The sequence below is a fragment of the Arvicola amphibius genome, chromosome 3 (genome assembly GCF_903992535.2).
Source record: "Arvicola amphibius chromosome 3, mArvAmp1.2, whole genome shotgun sequence".
In the NCBI taxonomy this organism is placed as follows: Eukaryota; Metazoa; Chordata; class Mammalia; order Rodentia; family Cricetidae; genus Arvicola; species Arvicola amphibius.
The window spans coordinates 117,077,192-117,083,682 of NC_052049.1; positions in this window are offsets into that span (position 1 = coordinate 117,077,192).

Below are 6,491 nucleotides of genomic sequence, written 5' to 3' on the forward strand. Positions count from 1 at the left end.
GAAACCCAAACCTGTGATTCTGAGCCCTTAGACCTGTGCCCTTCCACATCACCACTCCTGTCAGAGGGTGAGCTCCTTGAAGCCCCTAAGCACTGTGAGCATCCTACCGGAGTGCCCTGCTGGCACAGGACCAGGTCCCTGCCACACAGAGCAGATGCTCCGTCACTGCCGAGCTGAGGGAGGAGTGGGCCAGTATATAACTGAGTCTGTCTTATGGGGTACTGAGCCCCTCAAGCAACCCTTTTCATGCTGGGCTCAACTGTCTCCTCAGTTGAAGCTGACCTTGTAGCACGTACCATTGAAATGTCCAGAAAAGCAGAGGAAACCTTTCAGTTTCGTGAGGGCACATCCACAGATCCACAGAGTCTAAGGAATAAGGAGGGCCCAAGGGGGGAATGCATGGATTTCCCTGGGAAGGGGAAATAGAGACCTTTTAGTGGGACTGGGGGTGGGTGGGTATGGGAATTTGAGAGGTCGGGCAGTGAGTGGAGGGAGACAGTACTGAGAGAGTTGACTGGACAGGGGGGCTTTGTAAAGTCAGGTAGAAGCCTTGATGCAAGGGAAACTCCCACGAGTCTATGAGGATGGCCCCGGCTAAGACTCCTGCTAACAGTGGATGATGCAAAGTGGATGAACTGGCCATCCCCCATGATCAGATTGATCTGTTGTTAGCAGAGAGCCTTCATCCAGGGACTGATGGAGGCAGATTCAGAGACCCACAATCAAACATTGGACCACACTCAGGGAGTCCTGCTGAGGAGAAGGAAGAGGGTTTGTAGAAAAGAGTGGGGTCAGAAACATAGCAGGAAAACCCACAGAAACCACTAGCCTGGCCCATGGGAACTCACAGAGTCTGAACCAACAACCGGGAGCCTTCATGGGGCCGACCTAGGCCCTCTACATATATGTGACAGCTGTGTATCTTGGTCTATGTGTGTGTGACTCCTGGCAATGTGAGTGGGGGCTGTCCCCAGTCCTTTGACTGGCTCGAAGGAGCCTATTCCTCATGCCTTGGCCAGCCTGAATACAGGGGGAGGTGCTTGGTCTTATAGCAACTTGATATGCTGTGCTTTGCTGAAGCCCATGGGAGGCCTGCCTCTTTCTGAGCTATTATGGAGGAGGGGTGGACTGTGGTGGGGAAAGAGAGGGGGTGCAGGAGGAGAGGAGGGAGGGGAGGCAGTGGTGGGGATGTAAAATAAATAAATTAATTAATTAAAAAAATAAGAAAATTGGCCGGGGGGTGGTGGTGCACATCTTTAATCTCAACACTCAGGAGGTAGAGGTAGGTGGATCACTTTGAGTTTGAGGCCAGCCTGATCTATTTCCAGGACAGCTAGAGCTGTTATACAGAGAAGTCTTGTATCTGGGAAGGATCCTCAGAGGAGGCTGTACGATGGACCATTGTTTTATGTCCTGTATGCCAGTGCTTTGACATCCAGAATCCTTCTGATGCTAGAGAGACTACCCGCCATCCATAAGCCATTCTGTAGATGTGGTGAGGAACTAAACTGGCAAGCATTTTGTCCAAATACAAACCAACTGATCCAAAGCCCACACCCTGCCCTGCATCCTTCTTACGTCCAGATCACTGGCACTTGGTCTACTCACCCCAATGTCGAGCATCTAACTGCCGGTCATAGCCTTCCTGCCACAAAGCCATTGAACCCACTCAAAGCCAGTGCTAACTATGTCCCCTGATTCCTCTACTCCTTCTTGCAGAAAACGGTTTCAAAGCTCTTCCTCCTTCATTTGCCTCTGGTCACTGGAATGAACTGAGCATTTTCCGGTACACACACTACCCCCTCTCTGCTAGTATGAGGTATGGCTACCACCCGTGGGAACCGTACACGATAAATATCTTTCCTAGCTGTCAGTTCCTGACCTGCGGATCACACTGTAGCTTAGATTTTTTGCTAATCCGCTGTCGTGTTTATGTAACAAACATTTACTTATCTGTTTTATATGTGTACATGTGTGTTTGTGTAGATATATACACACCACATGCATATGGGAGCCTGCAGAGGTCAGAGGAGGGAGTCAGATTCCCTGGCAATGGAGTTGTAAGAGCCTCGTTTACCTGCATGGTCGACCTCTGCAAGAGTGGTGAGTACTCTTAACCATTGGTCTATCTCTCTGACTTCCATGGCACTTACCTCTAAGCCAGGATGTCACCATGTAGCCCAGGTTAGCCTCCCAAGCCTCCTGCTTCTGCCTCCTCCCAAGTACTGGGATTACATATGGGCATTACCATGTCAACAGAATACACCACATTTTAAAGCAGAGGTAAGGGGCTGGCTAGGGGGCACAGTGGCTAAAGGAGCCTGCTGCAGAGTCAAATAAAATAAGGCTAAACCCAAGACAGCCCCTTCCACTTCATGAAGTCTACATTTTTTCCCAATACACCACTGAGTAAAACGAATGTTGAAAGGAACCATGCCGGTTCTGGCTTTGCGTGTACCTGACATCCTGCTCAGCCCTGTGTGGGAAGCAGCCTCTCTAGACTGAAAGTTTGTGTGCACTTGTTCTGGGGCATTTCTGCTCCATGGTGGGCTAACTTTAAAGGATTGTGAAGGAATTGGTCTGGCTAGAAAGAACCTGATGTGTTTGAGTGTATGACAATCCAGAAGGTAGCTTTGGAAAGAAAAAACTCGATGGGGAAGGGTCCTTTGGGTGGTCTGAGGACACGAATGGGGAGCAGGGAGGGACAACAGGGAACTTGGACAAGCTTCAGCTAGTGTACTATCTATCACATTTCACCTTGCTCCTCAAAAGGCTGAGTGAGGGGCTGGGGCCGCAGCGAGACAGGCTCCCGAAGAAGAAGGCTTCTACTGGACCCAGAGCTGAGAAGCCAAGACTAGCCAAGGGAGCAGGGCAAGAAAACCTGCCAACAGCACCTGCCTTTCCTGGCTCTCAGCCTGGAACTCTGGAAAGAGGATGAGCGGGTGACTGGGTTGGGGAGGGAACCAGGAACAGAGTGGATTAAAGGCTGGCTGTCCCCAGAGAGACCCAGGATGGCCGATAACCCTGTGTGGCTCGGGTGAGTCCTAGGACTTTGAAGCTGAATACTAGACTGTGGGAGAGGTAAGAAAACAAGGCAAAGGTGAGAGAGCGGCTCCCTCCACCCCCAGTACTCAGCCACTGCTTACCACCCAGCAGTATCTTTCAGCCCCTGCCGAAAGCGGCTCTGCGATTCCCTTTTTATGGCCTCTGCCAAATGAAGCACAAATTTAACTACATCACTTCCCCAACAGGACAGGGGAGAGGATGGGGGTGTCATGCTGGGCTCCTTCAGCCCCCTAATCTAATCACTGGTGTGGGTCATTTCAATTACGGACAGCAGAGAACAGTAGGGGACATGGCTGCTCATAAAAGCCTCATGCTGGGGCTCAGCTAATTATGAAGTTTTCACCGGCTCTGCAGGTAAATAACTCAGAACCGAGCAGTGGCAACATCCAAAGAGTCAGAACCGGGGACTGAACAGGACATAGACAAGACAGGAATAGGCAGGCATGGACAGGTAACACGAAGAGCTCCTGGACAGAGGGTGAGAATTCAGGGCATGGAAGGAGGCCCGTCCTTCCCAAGAAAAACACACAAGCGCTTGAGTCTGTCCTGGGCTGACTGTCCACCATGGACTCTGACTTGAAGCCAAACTCCTTTCATGGCTACTCTGTTCTCCTGGTTCTCACCCTCCGATCCTGGGATTGAGGTCAGGGAGACTTGCTAGGTATGGAGATTTCAATGCTAAAAGGCTCAGCTTCTTTTTCTACTGCCCCTCTAGATTGTCTGCCAAAGGTGGTAGGTGTATCCTTAGGGGGCAAGTGACTCCCTGTGTCACCTTGCAACACAAAAAGGCTGGGGGTGTAACTCCCCTGGTACAGTGTTTCTCTAGAATGAACAGGGCCCCACAGTATCATATAAAACCAGGTGTGGAGATGCATGCCTGTAATCCTAGCGTTTAGGAGGTAGAGGCAGGAGGATCAGAAGATCAGTGTCATCTTCAGAAGAATAGCAAGTTAGAGGTGAGCCTAGATTGCATGAGATTCCATCTTTAAAGAAGTTCAAGACAACAAAACAAACAAACAAAAACAACAAAACAAACAAGCCAGGCTACAGTAACCTTCTGAACGTTATCTTGAGATATTAGGACGAACTAGAGGCTTCTTGGCAAGCCTGGGGTATGCTCTTCTCTCTTTGTATTCTAGATATCACTCTGGAGCTGTGATTTCTTAGATTATGGGGACAGCAGATGGCAGGAGCAGTCGCAGCTAGGAGAATCCCATTTTTGTTCTGTTCCTCAGTTTTCTTCCTTTCTGAGACGAAGCTCAAGACAAGGATGAACATGTGGAAGGGCTAACCTAAAACTGTTCTGCCAACCAGGGTTGCTGGCAAGCGTGCTCCTTCCAGGACAGCGCACACTCTCCCAAGAGCTCTGTAGAGCCGTGGGCTCACATCACAATGCTGCTGCTTTGGGCGGCAGATCTGGCCCCGAGGCTGCTAGTTGATATTAGGGCTATAGGACTCTAGACAGAGGGAGTCTAGTTAGCGCTCAGGTTCCACCAGGAAAGGACTGCTTCTTAAATAATGCTATAAGGATCCTGGGTCACTGGGGCTGTAATAAAAGTGAGCTAGGCTGGATGTTGAATGGGAAGTCTCCTTTAGGGTCCTTCATCACAAAGGGGACAGTTGGTGGCATCAGCCCTTGAACTTTAGATCCTGTAATAAGGTCACTCCTTGGGAGAGGCAGGGTCTATACTTAAGTCCTGGTAGAGATTGCTGGAAATCAGACCCCCACACCAAAGGCTCTAGTCCGGAACCTCTCTCTGTTGATAGCAGGCAGGCTCCTGTTTATTTTGTCATCTGTTATTGACTTTTTAAAATGTCATTAAGTTGCTTCATTTTGCTCTCAGAACTCTGTGACATGGTGATAGTAAATATTTATAGCATCAATTTCCGTAAGTCAAATTGTGGTCTGAGAAATGAAGTCCAAGCTCCCTGGGGTAAGCAATGATGGAACCAGGACCAGAATCCTCCTGGCTCTGACTCTGGCACTTTTTCCAGCATGCAGTTAGTGGGAAGGAGGCTCCACAGTCAGGCCGTCTTTACCTTCCCCTCTGTTGACAGGGGAGGAAGTGGAGAAGGCCAGGATCGTTGTAGAGGCTAACCCAGAGCACCGCTGAGGCAAAGAGACCTGTGGTCGAAAATAGGAAGTGAAGAAAAAACCAGGTGGAGTTTGCATGGACACTTCCTGTTCACAAACTTTTTGCCTACCCCATTTCATTAACAGCAGCAGCGGAATTTCATGGGCAATTGGCACTGAGCACTAACTGGGAGGTAATGAAAGAGGGAGTGTGTAGGTAAAGGCTCTTGGAATTTAAATCCTTTTTCTTCAGGGTGGGGAGAAGAGGGCAGATTATTTTAAGGTAATTTTAGTCCTGGAATAAGTTCCTAGAAAACAGCTTTGGACTTCCACGGCCTGTGCTGGCAGCATCCGAATGGATGGCCGTCTCTAAGCCTTGCTCTCTCTTTCTGCCCACCAGCCTCCTGAAGACTACCCTCCGTGAGGGGTGGATAAGTGAATGCCTGGGACTGAGCTCTGACCTTGGGTAGATTTTGTTCCTCTGACATGGGAAAGCACATCAGATATGAGTTCATCAAGCAGTGAGCTGGCATGAAGGGTTTTGCAGTTATTATTGCAGAATCCCTACATGGAAAACTCCAGGGCCCTGGGTGTGCTAGGTATGGGGGAACGCAGAAAGAATAAACAGAAAGCAGAAGCCCACACTCACACCAAAGACTCAGATCAGAATCCATCTCTGTTGATAGCAGGCAAGTCAGATTTATTTTTGTCATCTGTTATTTACTTTTCAAAATGCTGTTGAGTTACTTTGCTTTCCTAATTCTATGATATGGAGAGAGTAAATATTAACAGCCCCTACTTTAAATAAAGCAAACTGAAGTGGGAGAAGTGAAGTCTAAGATCTCCTGGGTGAATAGTGATAGAACCAGTCTCAGCATCAGGTCTAGAAGCATGTGGGCTATTGGTAATCTCTGTCTGTCGTTTGTCTGTCTATCCCTTTTCCTCCTCACATTTACACATGCATTAAAGGGGAAGGATATAAGGTAATATGAAACCAAAGCAGGGCTCAAAACATATGGGCTCTTAAAGCAGATTATATCAAATGGAGCCAGGCATGGTAGCACGGTACTTACAATCTCAGCACTTGGAAGGTAGAGGCGGGAGTACCAAGGGTTCAGGGTCATCCTTGGTTTCCTAGTAGTCAAGCTTAGCCTAGATACAAGAGACCCTGCTTCAAAAATTTAAAACCAAATTTTTTTGCTTAAGCCTAAGTATATATGGTTGCTGATGGTGGCTTGGGAAAGGTAAAAGCTTGCTTGTTACTATATAACTGTATACTCTATTCTGTTTGTACATCTTTATTATGAACATATATGTTTACTGGTTCAGTCAATAACCAATTAAGATGCTC